General features: G+C 43.6%; 1 long non-coding RNA gene across 1 annotated transcript; it reads left to right on the top strand.

Annotated features, from left to right (window-relative positions):
• Positions 1–17,229: 17,229 nt before the first annotated feature.
• LOC148527222 (uncharacterized) lies at positions 17,230–24,614 on the top strand. Its single transcript, XR_015878051.1, has 3 exons — positions 17,230–17,428; positions 22,246–22,367; positions 24,268–24,614. It is a non-coding gene; the product is annotated as an uncharacterized LOC148527222 (long non-coding RNA).
• The last annotated feature ends 1,032 nt before the right edge of the window (positions 24,615–25,646 follow it).

A 25,646-nucleotide genomic window follows, 5' to 3' on the forward strand; every position in this document is an offset into this window, starting at 1 on the left:
TTTTGGATCTGGATCTTTCTTCGTGTTTTGGATCTGGATTGGTTTTGCCAAAACCACCCTTCCGTGTTTTGGGTTCTGGGTTTTGTGTTTTGGATCTGTATTTTTTTTTAAAAAAGCATAAAAACAGCTAAAATCACAGAATTTGTTGGTTTCTCTGCTCCTATGCTATTATTAACCTCAATAACCTTAATTTCCACTCATTTCCAGTCTATTCTGAACACCTCACACCTCACAATAGTGTTTTCATGTCCAAAAGGTTGCACCGAGGTAGCTGGATGACTATGCTAAGCGACACGAGTGGGCGGCACAAACACGTGACCCATCTAGGAGTGACACTGCAGTGGCAGACAGGATGGCAGTTAGAAAAACTAGGCCCCAAACTGTACATAATGCAAAGAAAAAAAAGAAGTGCAAGATGGAATTGTCCTTGGGCCCTCCCACCCACCCTTATGTTGTATAAACAGGACATGCACACTTTAACAAATCAATCATTTCAGCGCCAGGGTCTGCCACACAACTGTGGCTGAAATGATTGGTTCGTTTGGGCCCCCACAAAACAAGCTGGCAATTAATGTGTCCCTGCACAAACTGGCTCTACGGAGGCAAGATGTCATCCTCATCCTCCTCATCCACCGATTCCTCACCCTCTTCAGTGTGTACATCCTCATCCTCACAGAGTATTAATTCGTCCCTGCTGGAACCACAGGTCCCTCTGTACGTTCTGGAGGCTGGTCTCCCTGGAAGAGTTGATAATTCATTTTATGAACATCATCTTCTCCACATTTTGTGGAAGCAACCTCCTACGCCTTTCGCTGACAAGGTTCCCGGCTGCACTAAACACTCTTTCGGAGTACACACTGGAGGGGGGGCAACTCAGGTAAAATAGAGCCAGTTTGTACAGGGACCTCCAAATTGCTTCTTTTTCCTGCCTGTACAGGTACGGACTGTCTGACATGCCTACTTGGATGCTGTCACCGATGTAATCCTTTAACAGACAGACGCACGCTTGTCGCTGCTGCTTTGAGGATTCAAGTGCGGCTACAGCCCACACAATTCACAAAGACAGAAAAAAAAAAAGAATATTTTTATTGTTTGTGGAGCACACTTTGAGGGTTACACCACCCTTTAACAGACAGACGCACGCTTGTCGCTGCTGCTTTGAGGATGCAAGTGCGGCTACAGCCCACACAATTCACAAAGACAGAAAAAAGAAGAAGAATATTTTAATTGTTTGTGTAGAACACTTTGAGGTGTCACCACCCTTTAACAGACAGACGCACGCTTGTCGCTGCTGCTTTAAGGATGCAGGTGCGGCTACAGCCCACACATTTCACAAAGACCGAAAAAAAAAAGAACAATATTTTAATTGTTTGTGTAGAACACTTTGAGGTGTCATCACCCTTTAACAGACAGACGCACGCTTGTCGCTGCTGCTTTAAGGATGCAGGTGCGGCTACAGCCCACACAATTCACATAGACAGAAAAAAAAAGAACAATATTTTAATTGTTTCTGTAGCACACTTTGAGGGTGTCACCACCCTTTAACAGACAGACGCACGCTTGTCGCTGCTGCTTTGAGGATGCAAGTGTGGCTACATCGCACACAAGTCACAAACACATTAAAAAAATAGTTTTTTATTTTTTGGAACACTTTGAGAGTTACACCACCCTTTAACAGACAGACGCACGCTTGTCGCTGCTGCTTTAAGGATGCAGGTGCGGCTACAGCCCACACATTTCACAAAGACCAAAAAAAAAAGAACAATATTTTAATTGTTTGTGTAGAACACTTTGAGGGTGTCACCACCCTTTAACAGACAGACGCACGCTTGTCGCTGCTGCTTTAAGGATGCAGGTGCGGCTACAGCCCACACATTTCACAAAGACCAAAAAAAAAAGAACAATATTTTAATTGTTTGTGTAGCACACTTTGAGGGTGTCACCACCCTTTAACAGACAGACGCACGCTTGTCGCTGCTGCTTTAAGGATGCAGGTGCGGCTACAGCCCACACAATTCACAAAGACAGAAAAAAGAACAATATTTTAATTGTTTGTGTAGCACACTTTGAGGGTGTCACCACCCTTTAACAGACAGACGCACGCTTGTCGCTGCTGCTTTAAGGATGCAGGTGCGGCTACAGCCCACACAATTCACAAAGACAGAAAAAAGAACAAAATTTTAATTGTTTGTGTAGCACACTTTGAGGGTGTCACCACCCTTTAACAGACAGACGCACGCTTGTCGCTGCTGCTTTAAGGATGCAGGTGCGGCTACAGCCCACACAATTCACAAAGACAGAAAAAAAAAGAACAATATTTTAATTGTTTGTGTAGCACACTTTGAGGGTGTCACCACCCTTTAACAGACAGACGCACGCTTGTCGCTGCTGCTTTGAGGATGCAGGTGGAATCTAGACGGGATTTGGAACCGAGGACACACTACCTCCATCAATTGTCTAAATCCCACTGCACTAATGTCGGATACCGGACGCACGTCTAACACCAACATAGCAGTCAAGGCCTCAGTTATACGTTTTGCTTCAGGATGACTGCTGTCGTACTTCATCCTCATCGCTAGGGACTGTTGGAGGGTCAATTGTTTAGTAAAAGTAGTGATGTTCCTACTTCCTCTCTGGGATGATGAACAACTCCCAGCAGCAGCAACAGCACTAGGAGGAAGAGGTTCTTGATCTTTCCCTATTTTATTTTTATCGGAGAAAGTTTGGTCCTCCATTTATGTTATATTGATATATATACGTGCGGCTAAAGCGCACACAAACACAGAAAATATTATTTTATTTTTGCTGGAGAGTAGTGCACTTTGTGGGTTACACCACCCTTTAAGAAATGAGCCAGCCGGCTCTTTACTTATGGGACACAGGCGCACGCTTGGCGCTGCTCCTTTGTTGATGCACGTGCAGCCACAGTGCACACAATTCACAAACACAGAAAATAATTTTTTTTTTGGTTTGGACTGGAGTGTACTTTCGGGGGTTACAGCACCCTTAACGGTCAAGCCAGCCGGCCCTTTACTTATGACACAGGCGCACGCTTGGCACTACTTTGTTGATGCACGTGCGGCTACTGCGCACACAATTCACAAACACAGAAAATAATTTTTTTTTGGTTTGGACTGGAGTGTACTTTCGGGGGTTACAGCACCCTTTAACGGTCAAGCCAGCCGGCCCTTTACTTATGACACAGGCGCACGCTTGGCACTACTTTGTTGATGCACGTGCGGCTACTGCGCACACAATTCACAAACACAGAAAATATTTTTTTTTTTGGTTTGGACTGGAGTGTACTTTCGGGGGTTACAGCACCCTTAACGGTCAAGCCAGCCGGCCCTTTACTTATGACACAGGCGCACGCTTGGCACTACTTTGTTGATGCACGTGCGGCTACTGCGCACACAATTCACAAACACAGAAAATAATTTTTTTTTTGGTTTGGACTGGAGTGTACTTTCGGGGGTTACAGCACCCTTAACGGTCAAGCCAGCCGGCCCTTTACTTATGACACAGGCGCACGCTTGGCACTACTTTGTTGATGCACGTGCGGCTACTGCGCACACAATTCACAAACACAGAAAATATTATTTTTTTTGGTTTGGACTGGAGTGTACTTTCGGGGGTTACAGCACCCTTTAACGGTCAAGCCAGCCGGCCCTTTACTTATGACACAGGCGCACGCTTGGCACTACTTTGTTGATGCACGTGCGGCTACTGCGCACACAATTCACAAACACAGAAAATATTTTTTTTTTTGGTTTGGACTGGAGTGTACTTTCGGGGGTTACAGCACCCTTAACGGTCAAGCCAGCCGGCCCTTTACTTATGACACAGGCGCACGCTTGGCACTACTTTGTTGATGCACGTGCGGCTACTGCGCACACAATTCACAAACACAGAAAATAATTTTTTTTTTGGTTTGGACTGGAGTGTACTTTCGGGGGTTACAGCACCCTTAACGGTCAAGCCAGCCGGCCCTTTACTTATGACACAGGCGCACGCTTGGCACTACTTTGTTGATGCACGTGCGGCTACTGCGCACACAATTCACAAACACAGAAAATATTTTTTTTTTTGGTTTGGACTGGAGTGTACTTTCGGGGGTTACAGCACCCTTAACGGTCAAGCCAGCCGGCCCTTTACTTATGACACAGGCGCACGCTTGGCACTACTTTGTTGATGCACGTGCGGCTACTGCGCACACAATTCACAAATACAGAAAATAATTTTTTTTTTGGTTTGGACTGGAGTGTACTTTCGGGGGTTACAGCACCCTTAACGGTCAAGCCAGCCGGCCCTTTACTTATGACACAGGCGCACGCTTGGCACTACTTTGTTGATGCACGTGCGGCTACTGCGCACACAATTCACAAACACAGAAAATAATTTTTTTTTGGTTTGGACTGGAGTGTACTTTCGGGGGTTACAGCACCCTTTAACGGTCAAGCCAGCCGGCCCTTTACTTATGACACAGGCGCACGCTTGGCACTACTTTGTTGATGCACGTGCGGCTATTGCGCACACAATTCACAAACACAGAAAATATATTATTTTTTTAGCACTTGGGGGGAGCACCCCTGATGGACAGAGCACCCCCTGGACAACACTACAGCACTCCTTTAGGACTGGGACACTGCACAGGACTTTGGAGTGGACACAGCCCCTATGGAGAACTGACTGCACAACACAGTCCAGCCAGCCCCTATGGACTTTGAAGTAGTGGACACAGCCCCTATTAACAACAGCAGCACAACACAGCCAGCCCCTATGGACTTTGAAGTAGTGGACAACAGCAGCACTACACTACACTACACTACACAGCCCTAACTCCCACCCTCCCTCTTCACTGTCCACAGCCGAGTGAGAAAATGGCGCCGACGCGGGTACCTTATATAGGATCCAAAACCCGCGAGACTCGGAAGGCGGGATGATGACGTTTTGCCTCGATTTCAGATCCGAGTCAGGCGGGAAAAGTCGAGCCTGACTCGGATCGGACTCGGATCGGGGGGGCTCGGGGGGGTTCGGATTTCAGAAATCCGAACCCGCTCACCCCTAGTTTCATTGTGCACAGTTTAGACTGCTTGCACCTGGTGCTGACATGTTTGGTGAGCTGATCGCTTACTGGTACTTTTCGTGCATAGGAGAATGCATGGCATGAATGAAAACACTTCTCACATAATCTGGGTCGTGCAGGTAATAGTAGACATCTAACGATGTTTCCTTTTATACAGTGACTTCACATCTCTGGTCAGGCGAGGGCAGTGGTGTCTTAATTGCTAGCTGGTATTTCTTTTGTTTCCTTTATGAAAGGTATGCTCAATCTAACAAAGAGTTTTCTCATCATGAAGGCTTTGAATAATTGGGCGAGGGTGGCTACCTATTGACCTTGCAATGCTTCCCAAGCTGTTGGTTGATGTTATGGTGGTGGCATTCTCATCCTACAAGTCAAAGTTGCTTCAACTGGCCTTTGCTATGGCCTTCCATGGGACTTTTAGGGTTTTTGAGTTGGTGGCACCTTCTCTGCATGCTGTAGCATGCTAGTGCATAACAATATCCTCACTGGTGACAGGTTAGTGTTGTTCAAGATCCGGCCTCCAAAATGGACCATTTGGGCTGCATCAGTGGACCCTCGGTTTTGCCCTGTAGCCGTTTCGCGGGTTTATGCGGCCTCTCGTCTCTTGGCTCCTGCATGCTCACTGGTCATCATTATCGAAATTCCAGTTTGCTTGGGTTTTGAGGCACTGTACCTCTTGCATTGATCTCTCATAAAGGTATTTCAGAATGCATTAGTTTCCATTTGAAGCTTTTACTTTGGTGGCTGCAGCTGGGTTTTCTGTGGCAGAAATCCAAGCTTTGGGACTTCGGAAGCTTTTGGGCTACAAACATTATATCAGCCCAGTTTCTAAATTTTTGTTTATTTCATTGTTGTTTTTATTGTGTGTGGTGCCACTGTTTTTGTTGCTGATTGTTCTGAGTTTACAACCGCTGTCCCCCCCCACCACCATATTGTACTGTCTGTCATTGTATGTCTCCGTCTTCTTCTCCTGCCCGGAGGTCACTGTCTGGCTGATTTCTGAAGGGGGAGTGTTGGGAGGTCTCTAACTTTTCCTCACCAGATGGACAAAATTGACTCTTGTGTCCCTCAGAAGGTTTTTTTTTTTTTACTTTGTTTGGGTGGTTGTCCACTCCAATATTTATTGGGCTACACTTTCTGATGCAGTTTTGGGATGTAACCTGTTTCTGGGAAGGATCTTTGGCTTGGCTAAAGAGGCATGTTGTGGGAATATTTGTTAGTGCAGTTGTTTGAAGCATGTAGCTCAGCATGGTGTGCCCCTGTTTCTCGTTGTGCACTTAGGAGGCAGTGACTTGGGAAGGAGGTCAGCTTTGGATCTGAAGATTTCTATGGTGAGGGATTTTGGGCATTTGTTGTTGGCTTGGCCATGGAGTAAGCTGTTGTGGTCTTATGGTACCTAGGCTAGTTTGGCGAGGCATTCTGAATCCTGATAAGAAGTTTTAACTACTAATTGGCTAATATTTTTCCAAAAACTACTAAAAAAATTTTAGTTTTGTTTATGGTTGAATTAGGTAAAGAATATCTATTTCTAAAGGTGCCCACACACATAACGATGTCCTCACGATACGATTTTATGGCCAATTTCCTCATGAACTTTCACGGGAGCTCCCTTGCCGTCGTGATCACGATTTGGAGTTAAAAATTTCCAAACTGACTAAAGATCTATCTTGCAGCCAATGCATTGTATCCCAGATTGGCTAATCTGCCCTGCAGCACGGCAGATCAGAAGATACAATGTACGACGAGCGGGGACGCGCATCGGCAACGTGCTCGTGAGTATAAACTCACGATTTGTACTTTTTTTACCCGATTCGTCGTCACAATTCGTCGAAATCGGCCAGATCGTGTAAAATGTCGCTATATGTGTGGCACCTTAAGTTATCCAGCATGATTTTATTTAAAAAAAATAATAATAATTTTTTTTTAAACACGACATTAATATTCTTCCTTAAAAATCGATCATCGATATATTGGGCCAACTATGATCGGACAATCGTGACTTTGCATTTTCCCAATGGCTGTTGCTTTCTGCAGCCACCAGGTGGTGGGTGCTGCCGGGCTGCCCAATTAGTATCTGCATGGCAGACACTGGGGAGGGTGCAAAGATGTGGAGGGAACAGCGATTGGCGGCTGCTGGAAGATTATCTTCCGGCAGCCATCCAGTGGGCGTTTCTGACTGGTCGTATTGATTGCGACCATGTCATGTAACACACAGTCTGGCGTGTTCGCAAATGGTCAACCACACCAGGCAAGTGATTAATATCATCATCTCTGGAGTTGTTTTGCCAACTTAAAACATTAATATTTTACTTACATAAGTTTTAATAAATTGTTTAATTAACTTATAAAATAAAATAGTACTGCACTTGTCTCTCAGGTGTGAGCTGCTAATTCCTAAGAGGAATTTGTCCTTCTATGTTTAATATATTCTTCCAGGATGTGGTTAATATCCCAACGATCGGGATGCAGACTACCAGAATCCCGGCGCCGGAATCTCGATCACCAAGAGAATACCGGCACCGGAATCCCGACATGACTGGGGATGCAGACGTCGGAATCCCAGAAGCCGGCATCCCGATCGTAAGGAGACCGGGGCAAGGTATTAGCCGCGGGTGGGGGGGTTAGGTTTAGGCGCCCCAGGGGGACTAAGGGTTAGGCTGTGGGAGAGGGGAGGTCAAAGTTAGGCTCCAGACAGAGGGGGTTAGGTTCAGGGACCACCAGTGGGAGGTTAGGCACTAAGGGGGAGGGTTAGGCACTAAGGGGGAGGTTTAGATTTAGGCACTTACCAGGAGGGTTAGGGTGCGGGGTGCAGAGTAGGGATGGTTGGTATGAGGGTACAAAAAAGGAGGTTTAGGGGGTAAATAGGACAGGGGAACAGTACTCACCATTCCCCTGTCGGGATTCCAACCTTTGGGATGCCGCCGTCAGTGTACAGTGGACAGCTGGCATCTCCTCCGTCGGTATTTCATACAGATTCCATTCATACACAGGAAATGAGCCAATGTTGTCACTGTAACCTTAAAGACTGTATTCTCAGCATATTGACGACAATAAGATCCTATATAGGCCCGGAAGATGTGAGAGTAATGGCAGGTGATATTTTAATTTTTAAGGGAGCTCTAGTGGAATGTCATTTTAACAGGTTTAAGTATTTTACCTACATGGTTCTTGCCTGAAACTGTAATATTTGGAGTTTTGTGGTCCTCTGAGGAAACAAGGTGTTCAACTGCTGTACCTTACTCCTGTAATCTTACTGGTCTACGACTAGCATATAACTATTAATGCTGGCATACTATTGTCAACTACGACTGGCATAAAACTAATGATGGTATATTAATAGGCATTACTACTACAGCTGAAATCTTATTTGGCAGACTGCTGGCATATAAATATTATTGAGGAGAGATTGTTGAGGTGTTGACCTGGTACACAGAATTTTTAAGAATCTAGCAGCGTGACGGCACAGAAATCAGTTGGCCGCTCCTGGCCCTAAGACTGAACTTCCTGTCCGTCAATGACAGCTAGCAGGAGACCAGTGATGGCGGGGTGTGTGCTGTGACCTATGATTTCAGTGTCTGAAACAAAACAAAACAATATAGAATAGAACCATACATCAGGCATCTATCAGGGCGATTCCACTTTCTGCCAATGTCTGGGTTACGTGATCGGCAAAATCCTACATGTTGAACAATCTCGAGTCACAGATTCCGACACAAAAATGACCAAAAGTGAGTCGGGGATCACTAAGATGTTGAATTTTGCTGATCTCCTGAGAAATCACTGATCATCCCTTATTTTTCTCAGTTTTTATGGAAGTTTAAGTAATTCAAGATAAGTGGACCACTGAAGACTGGAAGGAGGTCTTACGGACTGATGAATTTTAAAATCTTTGGTTCATCATACAGAGTGTATGTACACTACTGAGTATACAAAAGAATGGTTCCTCAGTGTGTGGGGTTTATTTACTAACCGGCAGCTTGTAATAGCCGTTGCCTTTTTACTAATTTAAGCACCAAATTTAAAAGGGCAATGGTTTTCATGGCAAAACATCCCATGCATTGCCCTTTTAAATGTCTTGTTTAAACATGCAGCGAAGTGCCACTAACACCAACTGTCAAACATGGAGGAGAAAACCTGATGATCTCGGACGCTTTTTTCTGGATCCTGATTTGTAAGTTGCACTGGCACCCTGAACCAAAAGGACTACCACAGTGCCCTGTAATATCCTCTGATATATGCCAACTTGTCAAGGGTTCATCCTGTAGCAAGATAATGACCCAAAACATACCTCCGGTGCTTCAAATAATGGAATGGCCAGCACAGTCTCCAGACTTAAACCCCATTGAACTGGTTTGGGATGAACTGGACAGAAGGGTGAAGAGTGGAAGACAGCAACTTACAAGTGCAACAAATTTGAGGGAATTGTGGCAAAAGTGTAAAGCTGGGTACACACTGAGCGATGTGTATCCAGCCGATATGTCGGCACGACGGCCCAACATATCGGATCCTGGGTAGACATTCGAACGATGTAATGAACGACCAACCGATTAATGTCGCAAGCATCCGCAGGAGTGCGCATATTGGCTGTACGCGCTGAGCGATGCAGCCAATATGTCGTTCCGATATGGCCGGAAATTACATATCATGCCCACATAGTCTCAGTGTGTACCCAGCTTTAGGAAGAACTTCCCAAAGAATATATGATTTCCATTGTAGAAAGAATGCAATGATTGTGAGATAGTCAACCACATTGTCTTTTGCTAGTGTAACCCCTGCTCAGGGTTATCATAGGTAAACATGTGGATAAGGAAACGTAGTATACAGATGTATGCTTATAAAGTATAGTTATATTTGTATATATTAGGCTGTGGCCTGGACTGTATGTATTTGGCGGCATTGTGAGTACTGCACAGTAATTAAATTAGTGACAGAGGACTTCTCTATTTACGATGGGGCCAGTGCAGGAGCCCTCACGCTGGGAAGGTGCTGGAAGCACAGGGCTAATATATAGAACAAAGGGGGCACTCCATAGTGCTTATAAAAGTTTTAATCATAAAAACATAAACAGACAATCCTGTCAGTAAGCATGTACCGTGAATCACACTGAGTGGGCTGATTACCACTTGATTTCAATGTAGGTATACCCAGCAAGCACCGTCAGCCGCTCCTTATCCTCTGGGGGTAAGCCACGCGCCACTCACTCGAGAGCTGCAGCACATCCCTCCACCTCAGGCCGGGAATCGGGCACCAGAACGCCAGGTCACGTGTTCGTTGCATCAGCAAGCCATGCCCTAACGCGTTTCGTAATAACTTCGTCAGCGTACTGGCTTGCATGACGCTAAGGGGATGTATAAAAACAGGCTGCTAGCCAATCAACTGTTTCTCCTATTTGCATATACTGGCAAATGGACTGAGCTTACTGATTCAGTGTCAGAATCAACTGTCACTGACAACGCGGATTTTATTCTTTAGTTTTACTGAATATCTTACAAGCAATTGGTAATATGAGCACCTGCTTATACTATTTATACATACAGGGCTAGTTTAACAATGGAGCAGATGGAGCTATAGCTCCAGGCCTCCACAAAAAAATAGGCCCATCATCATGACAGCATGTTGATGATAGGCCACCGACTGGCCAATCGGTTGCCCATAAATCATATGTATTAAAATTATATTTCTGTTTTCCTCACAAAATGATGCAATTTTTCTACTAGTGTGATAAGAGGCCAGTGTGATAGGAGGCTAGTGTGATAGGAGGCTAGTGTGATAGGAGACTAGTGTGATAGGAGGCTAGATTGATAGGAGGCTAGTGTGACAGGAGGCTAGTGTGATAGGAGGCTAGTGTGATAGGAGACTAGTGTGATAGGAGGCTAGTGTGATAGGAGATTAGTGTGATAGGAGGCTAGTGTGATAGGAGGCTAGTTTGATAGGAGGCTAGTGTGATAGGAGGCTAGTGTGATAAGAGGCTAGTGTGATAGGATAGTGTGATAAGAGGCTAGTGTGATAGGATAGTGTGATAGGAGGCTAGTGTGACAGGAGGCTAGTGTGATAGGAGGCTAGTGTGATAAGAGGCTAGTGTGATAAGAGGCTAGTGTGATAGGATGATAGTGTGATAGGAGGCCAGTGTGATAGGAGGATAGTGTGATAGGAGGCTAATGTGATAAGAGGCTAGTGTGATAGGATAGTGTGACAGGAGGCTAGTGTGACAGGAGGCTAGTGTGATAGGAGGCTAGTGTGATAGGAGGCTAGTGTGATAGGAGACTAGTGTGATAGGAGGCTAGTGTGATAGGAGGCTAGTGTGACAGGAGGCTAGTGTGATAAGAGCCTAGTGTGACAGGAGGCTAGTGTGACAGGAGGCTAGTTTGATAGGAGGCTAGTGTGACAGGAGGCTAGTGTGATAGACTAGTGTGATAGGAGGCTAGTTTGATAGGAGGCTAGTGTGACAGGAGGCTAGTGTGATAAGAGGCTGTGTAATAGGAGGATAGTGTGATAAGAGGCTAGTGTGATAGGAGGCTAGTGTGATAGAAGGATAGTGTGATAGGAGGCTAGTGTGATAGGAGGCTGTATTTTGAACCGATGGTGACATCATCACTGTGCTGCATGCGTCCAGCCCATCTTCAGGAAGATTGCTAGACTCTCAGGGAATCAGGGAGATCATGATTATTTTTTTTATGGCGTTTCCATGATAATCAGGGAGAGTGGGGAAGTATGGTGTGTGGTTGTTTGGTTTAGGTTAAAAATGTAGAGACTGCTTGAGGAATAACTCACTGCTCTTGTTTCCTCATACCTGCCATGCAAGAATGCAATCTATTGCTGGCCTAGATTGTAATTGCTAAAATTATCACATCATTTTGCAATAATATACACAACACTCACTTTATTCTCATCACTTATTACCAGGGAAACTTTTTTTTACAGCACAGGTCAAAGTATTTCCTGGATTTAATAATAAATAAAAGAGTGGCTAACATTTTTATTTTCAGAAGAAGAGTTCTGTTAGCACAAATATAGTGAAGCATGAGATTCCAGCCACTACTGAAAACAAGAGGGACCATGCAGAGAGACCACAGGATTAATATGTTACAAAAACAAAAATGAAAACCATATGTATACTAGTATCATTGTGCATTATAGTTTTCAAAACATTAAAGTTTCCTTGTTGGTTTGATCGCTCGCCGCAGAACTAGAAATACTGCACGTGAATTTTAATATGAGTATGCTAAAAATATGCCGTTCTGGAGAAATAGAGCCGTAATGATATTAATTAATTCATTTAGAATGAAAAAGGCCCTTCTTTTCCGTTCAGTAGCACACTGATTCCCCCTTCTTCCTAACCTCAGACCTGTAATATTATGGTGGTGGGGACTTATACAGAGGACAAAGCAGTGCATTCACAATCCCAGTCACCAATCAGGACCCACTGCACTGCCCCTTTCTGGCCATTATACAGCAGCAGCTAATCGGGGCAAAGAGCAAAATCACTGTTACTAACCAACACTGACAGGATAGATGGATGTATGGATAGATAAATAGACAGACAGACAGACAGATAGATATACTCAGGTATAATGGAAGACTTGACAACAGGATGTAGAGACCTTTTCTAAAGTGTTCTGTTATAATGGACGGGGGGGGGGGGGAGGACAGAGAGGGAGAGAGAGAGAGAGAGATGTGAATATACGTTCCATTATATTCTATAGCAGTATATTGTTTATTTAGCTGATTTAATAGTGCAGTAGGTTAGTGGGGTCTGTAGAGGTGCAAACTAACTGCATTACTAATATGGGGCTGATGTGCTTAGGCCACGTTCACACTGACTTTTTCTTGGAAGTTTTTATAAATCTCACCCTGACCACTTTCATTCAGGAGATGTTTTTCTGATACTGATAATTGAATACACAATTAATTACCAAAAAAACAAGCATTTTACATTAGTTATTTAACTGGGTTCAAGCTATTTCAGTCAGAAAGTCTGTTCTAAAGCTGAGTACACATTGGAGCGATGGGCATTCGTTCCAACATTGGAACAAATGCCCTTGAAGGGGGATTGCCCGCACACACTGAAACAAGTTAATGAACGAAAGAACTATCACTGTTCTGTCCTTCATTAACTTACTACAGGTCACTAGCGATATCGCTAGGTCTGATGTGCAGCACATCAAACCTAGCGAGCGCGGGAGTGCGCAATCGATGGCACACACTGTGCGATGTAGGCGATTTGTTGTTGTGAAATGGCAAATTGGCTCAATGTCGTTCCAGTGCGTACCCAGCTTAAGTTTGGGTTCAAATATATATCTGCTGGATGAAATGGTTCAATTGGATCGACACTTGGGAGTGTTTAGGAGCATGATAAATTATGTTCGCATAATTTTTGGATTAATTCCATGCTATAGTGTGGAGAAATGTTTTGGAAAAAATCACAAGGATATACTATAAGACAGACAAATTTGAGACGAATGTTCCAAATTGCTTTGGTTTTCCACCTAGGAAAATAAAGCACTCTACCAAAGGTCTGATTCAATTTCATGTAGATGGGAACTATATGGTTGAACTGTAACATAAGAGCTCATTACTTCTTAGAAGGCAGCATGAAGTGTTTTCAGGTGTAAAGAGGATAAGGCAGCGCGAGTACTACACTAATTGGCATAGTAAATTCACTTTGCGCATGTAATGGGGGAGATGTAAGAAGAGGTGGTAACTGCCAAATGCACTATACCCAGCGCTATTTGACACAACAAACTTTTTTATCTATAAAACAGATAATGTAGAGAAAAATCACTTTTCTCCTCATTACCTGCAAACATCTAAATATTTTGCTGTCGCTATACTATTGTACTATTGTATGGCAACTGAAAATCATATAGATGTTATTAAAAAACGGTAGTCAAACATGCGATCTGCCAGCTGCTGTAGCACTACACATCCCAGCATGATCTGCCACAGTTTTAGCATGCCCTAATAGCAAAACTTGTGCAAAGCATCCTGGAATGTGTAGTTCAACAGCAGATAGAGGCGCCGCATGTTGAATACCTCTGGTCTAGGAGTGTCAGCTTTGGGCTATAGAACATTTAGTTTACACTGAAAAATGCAGGATAGCGAAACACTCTTCTGACACTACCTGTAGCCACGTACATTTAGGGTTACAAAAATGAAAAACAAAATGGCACATGTAGTTTTATGTCTTTTTTTCCCCTCAAAACCTGATTCTACAGATAAAGGCAAATAGAGGTCAGACAAGCTGATGAAAAAAATGTTGTTTGTTAGTAAAGCAGCTAAATCAGCACATAAATACTTCCCCTGGTATGGAAATCACAGATCACTAAGGTATGTTTATAAATACAACAGTGTTGCCATGTACAGATGATTATACCTAATGCTGGCCATACACGCTGCAATTATCGGGACGATCCGCCCGATATCGGCGGATCGCCGCGATAATTGTAGCGTGGGGGGGGCGACCGAGGGTTAAATATTGCTCGGTCGGGCATGCTGGATTGTCCAGCATGCTCGTCCGATGCGATATTTACCCGGTAACTGTCGGCCGCATCGGGCAGTGTATGCCCAGCGCGGCCGACAGACAGACAGACATTTCCTGTGTTCCTTCCTACGGAAGGAACAGGGAAATGTCTCCTCCCCCGGGGGCGGAGCGCGGATGTCGGGCTATACACTGTGAGATTTCTCTCACAGTGTATGCCGCGGACATCTGCGGCTGGCAGCCGGCCAGATAAAATGTCTGTCGGTCTGACAGACATTTTATCTTGCGTGTATGCCCAGCATAAGAAATATTAACAAATCTACGTATACAATTCATTTATTTTGCAGTGGAACATATCTTTTCCTTTTAAAGCAGTATCGGGCTGATTTCGATATTTACATGCAATTCCACACTTGACTAATATCTTTTACATTTTTTCGTAACCCATCACCTACACGAACTATAAGCAATGATGGCACTAAGAAACCAATTTAATTTGTGTCATTTTATGTACAATTATTGTTGCAAGTGGACAGATAAAACACAGCCATGGAACATGTGTGCATTTCATATCATATATGTAAAGGTGCATACACACGGTCAGATTTTTCTTCAGATCTGAACGATAACTATTTCAAAAATCGTTCAATCGTTCATATCTGAAGGAAAATCTGACATGTCTGAACGATGAACGATGCGCTATCCCAATGGTCAGATAACGATATCTGACATCTGATGTGTTTGCAGTCAGATTTGGACGATTCCATTCATTTTAATGCAGTCAAAAATCGTTCATTGTTCAAATCGTTGGTCAAATCGTTCAGATCATTCAATCGTTCATCAGACAAATCTGACCGTGTGTACGCTTCATAAAGCTGGGTACGTCGTTTCCGGGACATATCGTCCGGATCGTTCAGCGTGTGCGGCCAATCTACGCGCTCCTGCGGTCGTTGGCGATATCTTCTGGTCGGCCGTGCTGCACGGCAAATCGGCTGATATCGCATGCGGCACCGTGCAAGGTAATAAAGGACGGAACGAGGGATCGTTATGTCCTTCATTACAATGTTCTGATGTGTACCGGATACAATATGTCAGCCTGTTGTCTGCCCTTTCGTCCAGGTACACATTGCTCCAGTGTGTACCCAACTTGACTCATTTAAAATGTTTGAACTGGCAATCCTGGTTACATTTTTCCTTTAAGGTGCTGTGTACGACCTGTGCAGCTAAACTAAATTATTATTATTATTACCAGTTATTTATATAGCGCACACATATTCCGCAGCGCTTTACAGAGAATATTTGGCTATTCACATCAGTCCCTGCCCCCAGTGGAGCTTACACTCTATGGGCCTGATTCAGACCCACTCGCGAGCGGCTGTACGCTCGCAAGTGGGTCGATGGTCTGCACTGAGCATGCGCACGACGGAGGGAGCTCCGTCGTGCGCATGCGCCAGACACGACGAGCGAAGGACTTTCCTTCGCTCGTTGTGTCCGATCAAAGGGGGCGTGCTGTCAATGTTGATTGACAGCACGCCCCCTTTGGTGGGCGTGCCGGGGGCGTGCCTCCCTGACGGGGGCGTTCCCACGGGAACGCCTCCCGTCAGAAGCCGGCCCACTGACATCACTAGTGATGTCAGTGGGAGTGATTTTGGCTCTGATAGAGCCAAAATCACTCCGGAGCTTGCGGTTGAAAACCTCAACCGCAGGCTCCGGCTCGCAATTTCGATGGTCGTGATGGTCACGACCATCGCGGCCATCAAAATGCACGCTCGTATAGCCTGTGGGTGGTGACCCACAGCTATACGAGCGTCCAGGAGGACGCTCCATGAAAATGGAGCCCGGCCCTCATGCAGAGCGTGCGCTCTGCTCAGAGCGTACGGCTCTGAATGAGGGCCTATATTCCCTATCACACACACACATACTAGGGGTAATTTTGCTAGGAGCCAATTAACCTACCAGTATATTTTTGGAGTGTGGGAGGAAACCGGAGTACCCAGAGGAAACCCACGCAAGCACAGGGAGAATATACAAACTCCACACAGTTAGGGCCGTAGTGGGTATCGAACCAACGACCTCAGTGCTGTGAGGCAGTAATGCTAACCATTACACCATCTGTGCTGCCCATTATGTATTGTAAAGAGACTTTCTCTGAGTCTTGAAAAACTATTAATAATAATTTTAAAAAAAGGTCACATAAGACTTACAAAAAAAATAAGTTAGCATTGATTCATTTGCTCTGTCACCTGGGATCCCCCCTCCCACTAAATAATAATTGCAAAACTTCATCCACACACACCATGCATTGCATAACATACTCTTTTAGTATAAGCTCGTCCTTTTAGATCTGCGTTTTCCCCAGGTATAATGTGGTGGCATAGAAAAAACATAAATCATAATATCGCCTAAAATATAAGCTGAGACTCTGCATAATGATAATGCAGCGTGGTCTGCGCTCCAGCGCGGTGCTATACACATGATGGGTAGTTAGGCAGTTCATCCTCTATTAACAAGCGGGGAAACAAGTCAGCCTCACTTCACAATGGCTCTTTATTCCCCTCTTCTGCCTCAGTGCATAAACAAGCGGCTGTCTCTTTAAGAAGCTCGTCATCTGAACTGATAAACGAGTCAAGAGCAACAGCAGGGGCAGCCTCAGGGGGGAAAGTGACATCCGGCTACCGGGGAGGTGCTGAGCTCTGCGTCCACTGGATTGGCTTGGAGCCACTAGGTGTCTGTATACTGAGCCTGTCACTCCTAATATACCCATCCGTCCCATTGGCCGTTCCCAGTGTGTCCTTGTCTCTCTCCTGCGCCCTCTGCACACCCCGGCCATGCCCTCTGCACACAGGCGAGCAGGTTGTGAGATGGTAATGATGGGAAAGGGGGGGGGAAGAGATGAGGGAGTATTAACTGCTCCACTGCCGGCCCTCTGTGTGTAGTCAGTGTCACTAATTAAATAAGGGGGCGGATTATAGCCCCTTATCTCTGGCTGCCTGTATCAGCTCCCTTGTAGGTCTTTGTATGACGAGGAGAGCAGTTAAAGCGGATTTACACGAGCGGCTGCAGGAGAAACCCTGGGAACAGTTAACCCCCTAGTGACCGCCACAATAGATACATTGTCTCAGTTGGGGATCAATGAGAGCGGATTTGTGTCACTTTGGAACGTTGAGAATAATAATGCGGCGTTCGAAAGATGAGAGAGACTCGTTAACCCCTTGAGCGTCATTAGGATTAGCCGTGCCATTAAATAACCCCTGGAGCGATAAGCTATCCGATGATTGATTGATAAGATCAAGGGATGCATTCTCACCATCGGCGCAGGAACTGATAAAAAGATGTGGTGTTTATTAAGCAGTGATGCCATTAGAGAGTTATACTGAGACCCACGATTAACCCTTCAATGTCAAAGTAAAGGTCATTCATCTAATTGTGATGGTGATCGAATAGTTATGTTCCGTTACAGGAAAATATATAGATATACAGAAGGATTATTGATATATATATAATTATTAATAATTTTTTAGCTACATAACATTTGTAACCTTAATGAGTATATTCGGCTGAAGTGGCTGCTGTGACGGGACTGTAGCTGACACGTTGGGCCCCGGAAAGGAAGGGGTTAGCAGTAAGATTAGGCAGAGGTTAGTGGGGGAGGCGGATCCGGGGTCTGCACGCCCTCCGCTACCTAAGGGGTCAGCTACGGGAACTGACACTGTACCGCCCCCATCACAATCACATTGTGTGACCAGGAGCCCGGAGCGGACCCTGCATGCGCGCCCCCGCCGGTGTGACTGGGGGATGGGGACGAGCAGGACGCCGCGGGAATTGGATGAAACCTCCGTCCAATCAATGCTCGGACACAGGGACCCCCCGGCCACAATAATAATGCTGCTCCCCCCGGCGTGACGTCATGCAGGCCTCCCCAGGGAGAAGGGACTTCTTGTGTGGTGGCCGGGGAAGGGGAGTCACCCGGCCGCACCGTCCCTGTGCTGCTGCTGGTGGGGATTTCTCCCTCCTCCTCGGGAAGAAACCTTAGCCCTTGTTGTTGGATTCCCCTCCCCCCTTATTAACCACCAGAAGGACCGCAGCGAGATGCTGCTGTGTGATAGTGTGTATCACTTCCCAGCCCTCCCCTTCCCCGTCAGTGTGAAAGTTGCTATTTGTGGCCATGCACGTAACTCGGAAACAAACTCTAGATGTGATTTGTTGTAGTTTTTGGTTTGTCATAAATAGGGATTTCCGAGTGATGATGCATCTGATACATGTCTCACAGTGGGAGCGATCCAACCCCCCTTAGCATCAATATTAGGAAATTATGTGATTTTATTGCACTAGTGATTACTCTCCCATGTATGATCTCAGTGGCAGGGTCCAGTGGCAGCATTTTCATAGTCTGCTGGGGTGGTGATGAAATCAGAACTATCCTCTTACAATATTCACACATATTTACATGTTAGGAATTATGGATGTGCTAGCTTCTGCTGTTAAGGGAGAGAGACAGGGGTTGACCACGTGTAGCGGACACTACATCTCTCAGCATGCCCTGTCAGCAGTTGGAGAATCACTAGTTGCTTAATCTGGTTCAGAGTCTCACTTGTGACACATTTCACAACTATGTGGATGATCCAATAAAAAAAGACAAATGGCTGAAAAATTCAGCTTTGAGTATTTATCCTGTGATTGATTAATTAACAGAATTTTTTTAAAACAAGCCTTAGTTGTGTGGGTTTGATTTTTTTGTTTTTATTAGCAAGATACGTGAAAGATTAAATACGATAACAATATCTTTTGCAATTACCTTCCAACCCACTTCAGTATATTTTTTTGTTCACTATTTCAAAGTGAAGAAACATAATCAGAAGTCTTTTGGCAGTGAGGTTATATGAAAAACACTTATCCAGAATATGTAAAAATGTGACTAGGGGGTCTATGCACTAATAATCGTGAACCAGTCACAATTATTACCTTTCCATATCGCCGGGGATATTTTGATTTTTAATGAAAATATCCTCGCTATGTACAAAGGGGAACTTGCAATCACAGTGGTTTCAGTAACCGCTGTCCCTGCAAAGTTAAATACTTCTCGCATGCGCACAGTGTCAGCTTCCAGAGCAGGTCAGGGGCTGCTGGAGAAAGATCTCCCTCCTGGACCTCCAGCCTCCATAGGCTTACTGTAGTTTATGCCATGTTCAGAGGGCTAAACTCCGAATAGCTAAGATTTTTGGAGTTTAGTACATAGTCCCAATTGATAATAAAGAGGATTGGGATCTGAAGTGTTAATTAGCACTTTGCCGGAGATTTCTGTGAAATCTCCTTCGTTGTGCTTTTAGTACAAGGAACAATACATAAAATTATGCAGAAACTGCAGTTTATGCAGAATTTTATGTAAATAAACAGCTTAATACATAGGCCCCTAGGTAAGTATTGCTATACTATATGTGTACATAAAACATACTGTATTATGAGTGCTGTAGCCTTTATAACAGTGTGCTAGATGTGAAGACAGTGGCCTGTATAATAGTGTGCTCTATAAAGGTAGTGACTTGTATAATAGTGTGCTATATAAAGGTAGTGGCCTGTATGATAGTGTGTTATATAAAGGTAGTGGCCTGTATAATAGTGTGCTCTATAAAGATAGTGGCCTGTATAATAGTGTGCTCTATAAAGGTAGTGACCTGTATAATAGTTTGTTATATAAAGGTAGTGGCCTTTATAATAGTGTGCTATATAAAGGTAGTGGCCTGTATAATGGTGTGCTCTATAAAGGTAGTGACTTGTATAATAGTGTGCTCTATAAAGGTAGTGACTTGTATAATAGTGTGCTATATAAAGGTAGTGGCCTGTATGATAGTGTGTTATATAAAGGTAGTGGCCTGTATAATAGTGTGCTCTATAAAGATAGTGGCCTGTATAATAGTGTGCTCTATAAAGATAGTGGCCTGTATAATAGTGTGCTCTATAAAGGTAGTGACCTGTATAATAGTTTGTTATATAAAGGTAGTGGCCTTTATAATAGTGTGCTATATAAAAGTAGTGGCCTGTATAATAGTGTGCTATATAAAGGTAGTGGCCTGTATGATAGTGTGCTATATAAAGGTAGTGGCCTGTTTGATAGTGTGCTATATAAAGGTAGTGGCCAGTTTGATAGTGTGCTATATAAAGGTAGTTGCCTGTATGATAGTGTGTTATATAAAGGTAGTGGCCTGTATAATAGTGTGCTATATAAAGGTAGTGGCCTGTATGATAGTGTGCTATATAAAGGTAGTGGCCTGTTTGATAGTGTGCTATATAAAGGTAGTGGCCAGTTTGATAGTGTGCTATATAAAGGTAGTTGCCTGTATGATAGTGTGTTATATAAAGGTAGTGGCCTGTATGATAGTGTGCTATATAAAGGTAGTGGCCTGTATGATAGTGTGTTATATAAAGGTAGTGGCCTGTATGATAGTGTGTTATATAAAGGTAGTGGCCTGTATAATAGTGTTATATAAAGGTAGTGGCCTGTATGATAGTGTGCTATATAAAGATAGTGGCCTGTATAATAGTGTGCTATATAAAGGTAGTGGCCTGTATGATAGTGTGCTATATAAAGGTAGTGACCTGTATAATAGTGTGCTCTATAAAGCTAGTGTCCTGTATAATAGTGTGTTAAATAAAGGTAGTGGCCTGTATAATAGTGTTCTATATAAAGGTAGTGGCCTGTATAATAGTGTGTTATATAAAGATAGTGGACTGTATAATAGTGTGTTATATAAAGGTAGTGGCCTATATGATAGTGTGCTATATAAAGGTAGTGGCCTTTATAATAGTTTGCTATATAAAGGTAGTGGCCTTTATAATAGTTTGCTATATAAAGGTAGTGGCCTTTATAATAGTTTGCTGTATAAAGGTAGTGGCCTGTATAATAGTGTGCTATATAAAGGTAGTGGCCTGTATAATAGTGTGTTATATAAAGGTGGTGGCCTGTGTAATAGTGTGTTATATAAAGGTAGTGGCCTGTATAATAGTGTGTTATATAAAGGTAGTGGCCTGTATAATAGTGTGTTATATAAAGGTAGTGGCCTGTATGATAGTGTGCTATATAAAGGTAGTGGCCTGTATGATAGTGTGCTATATAAAGGTAGTGGCCTGTATGATAGTGTGCTATATAAAGGTAGTGGCCTGTATAATAGTGTGTTATTTAAAGGTAGTGGCCTGTATAATAGTGTGTTATATAAAGGTAGTGGTCTGTATACTAAGGTGCTATATATTAAGGTAGTGGACAGAAAAAAATGGAAACACTAATATTGACCTCAAATCAATTAGGAGCGAATTTGCAAAAGCCAACTTGCATTGTAAAACTTATCGGGTGCGAGTGAATGTGAGATTCAATTAGATATGGCAATTTGTGGGGCTTGTGGGAAAGTTGTGTGACTTTTCTACAAAAAACATTTTGGGAGAAGTGCATGAAAAAGTGGGGAAACCATCCTGGACCGCCCAAAAATGGTAACTGAGACAGCAGGGCCATATTGAAGGCTGTTAGTGGCCATAATGAATGTACTGGAGGTTTTTAACCCCTTCACTGCAAGGGGTTTCTCACCTTTGTGCTGAGCCCATTTTCTGAAGTTAGCACTTGTCACATTGCAACATCAATATCACTGATTTTTATTATGAAGTACCCACACAAATTACACCTTTTATTCCCCAGAAGACTTATGCTGGTCATACACCTGCACGATATCGGGCCGATTTTCGACGATGTCACTGCTCCAGGACCAGCCCCCTGACCCTTGGGACTCCCCACCGGTGATTAGTGCCAGTGGAGAGAAGGTAAGTAAGCGGGGACACTTTGCAGCGGCTGACGAGTGAAACTTATCCGCAATGTTATGATATATGCGGATGACGAGCCCCACTGGTCCTACACAGCGAAGGGGTTAAAAGGTGTCAAATGACTGAATTTTGCATTTTTTTACATTAATCGTGGTAAATGATACCTAACAAGTATATTCAGCAAATTTCAATCTTTCCAGGCTAAAAAAAAAAAACACCTTTGGCTCCCATCTATAAGTTGAAACATCCCTCTCCCATCAATACAACACCTCCTCATACCTGTCCCACATCATTTACACCTCCACATACTTGTCCCACATCATTATACACCTCATACTTGTCCCACACCATTATACACCTCCACATACTTGTCCCACACCATTATACACCTCCACATACCTGTCCCACACCATTATACACCTCCACATACTTGTCCCACATCATTATACACCTCCACATACTTGTCCCACATCATTATACACCTCCACATACTTGTCCCACATCATTATACAACTCCACATACCTGTCCCACATCATTTACACCTCCACATACTTGTCCCACATAATTATAAACCTCCACATACCTGTCCCACATAATTTACACCTCCTCATACTTGTCCCACATCATTATACACCTCCACATACTTGTCCCACATCATTTACACCTCCACATACCTGTCCCACATCATTATACACCTCCACATACCTGTCCCACATAATTTACACCTCCACATACCTGTCCCACATCATTATACACCTCCACATACCTGTCCCACATCATTTACACCTCCACATACTTGTCCCACATAATTATAAACCTCCACATACCTGTCCCACATAATTTACACCTCCTCATACTTGTCCCACATAATTATAAACCTCCACATACCTGTCCCACATAATTTACACCTCATAATTGTCCCACATAATTATAAACTTCCACATACCTGTCCCACATAATTTACACCTCCTCATACTTGTCCCACATAATTATAAACCTCCACATACCTGTCTCACATCATTTACACCTCATACTTGTCCCACATGATTATACACCTCCACATACCTGTCCCACATCATTTACACCTTCACATACTTGTCCCACATAATTATACACCTCCACATACCTGTCCCACATCATTTACACCTCCTCATACTTGTCCCACATCATTATACACCTCCACATACCTGTCCCACATCATTTACACCTCCACATACCTGTCCCACATCATTTACACCTCCACATACCTGTCCCACATAATTTACACCTCCACATACTTGTCCCAAATCATTTACACCTCCACATACCTGTCCCACATCATTATACACCTCCACATACCTGTCCCACATCATTATACACCTCCACATACCTGTCCCACATCATTTACACCTCCACATACCTGTCCCACATCATTTACACCTCCACATACCTGTCCCATATAATTTACACCTCCACATACCTGTCCCACATCATTTACACCTCCACATACCTGTCCCACATCATTTACACCTCCACATACCTGTCCCACATAATTTACACCTCCACATACCTGTCCCACATCATTATACACCTCCACATACCTGTCCCACATCATTTACACCTCCACATACTTGTCCCACATCATTTACCCCTCCACATACTTGTCCCACATAATTTACACATCATACTTGTCCCACATCATTATACACCTCCACATACCTGTCCCACATCATTTACACCTCCACATACCTGTCCCACATCATGTAACCTATTATTGAGCTTTTAAGAGAAATTCACCTGAAGACGGACATGTCTTTATTGGCCAAATTATACTATTTAACCACCTCCAAATACCAGCTTATTCATTTAGAGGGGTGTACCAGAGGTCCTGATTTTAGTCTCAATATTTTTATCTTAAAGATTTCCCTACGTCTTCACCTTCTCAGAGGGCTAAACACAGAAATCGTGAACTTCCTGTGAAAATGCAATCGAATTTGGAATTGAATAGCAATCGCAGTGAGAACAGCTCGCAGGTCCCAACTTGCACCTAACTAAATCAACCCAATAAAGTCCTTGCGAGTGCTCGACTCCTGGTACAAAATACAAGCTGATTATTACGAATATCGGCAGCCAATACTTATTGGCTATTTGTGCCTGAATGCCGCTTTTGCTAAAACTATAGTAATGTTTGTGCTGCAATCTATTTGTATTATTAAAGCGGTAATCGCAATCAGTTCATAGTAATAAGGCATATTTTGTTTGATCTTTTAAAGGGGAAGGTTGTGTGTATTAATTTGAATTTAATTACAACTTTAATTTTGTCTTTGCGTCTTGGTCTAATTACATGGTTAATACGACTTTATTAAGTGTTAATAACACTGCCCTATGTACTATAATGTGTATGAATTGTGTACTGACATTTTAACATTTACTACCACCACTATGAATCCACAACTACATACACTATTGTTGTCTCCAGGGGGCATATTTTCTAAAGTGTGGGTTTTTAGAAGTGGACTTGTTGCCCATAGCAACCAATCAGATTCTATCCATTATCCTCTAGAAGGTGCTAGATAAATAATATATAAATAAGTAGAATCTGATTGGTTGCTATGGGCAACAACTTCACTTCTAAAAAACAGTACTTTAGTAAATATACCCCAGGAATAAAATAAGGACATATGCTATTGCTGACGAGTTAGGCACATTTTGCCAGCACTGCAAGCTAAATGCAATAAGCTCTTTTACATGGTGCATTTCATGCTTGCGAATTTGACACAAATTCCGTCAAACTGTGCATGAGCCCCTAAGTCACCACGTGCATCCAGTACGACCTGTAGGTGCCATGGTATTGAGTCTACCAATGCCTCTGCAGGAGTGATTCAGCACCATTTTTAAACAAGAAAGTGATCCAAATAAAACCTGGTTGATGTCCCGTAAATGCTTGATTTGGTTCAGACCTGGTGACTGTAAAGGCGAGAATTACATTTTTGGCAATGGACATAATTTGCCATTCTGGAACCGCAAATCACGTCCATGTACATCGCAAGTTTTGCCTCACACCCCATAGAGGTGCGCAGGAAAATTTGTGATGCTTAGTTGGCTGATATGTGCACAGCTTGCAACATATCACTCTGAATTAAATTTCCCCCCTAAGGGTTATAAGATATGGACTTATCATGTTCATTAAATCATTAGGTGAACACACCCATCCCATCACGATACTAATGCTACAATATGCCATGAAAAGAAATGTTCAGCACCATTAAGTAGTGCACCCAAGTCAGGGAAATGAGGGC

This window comes from Taudactylus pleione, unplaced genomic scaffold (genome assembly GCF_031769625.1).
Source record: "Taudactylus pleione unplaced genomic scaffold, aTauple2 ptg000090l, whole genome shotgun sequence".
In the NCBI taxonomy this organism is placed as follows: Eukaryota; Metazoa; Chordata; class Amphibia; order Anura; family Myobatrachidae; genus Taudactylus; species Taudactylus pleione.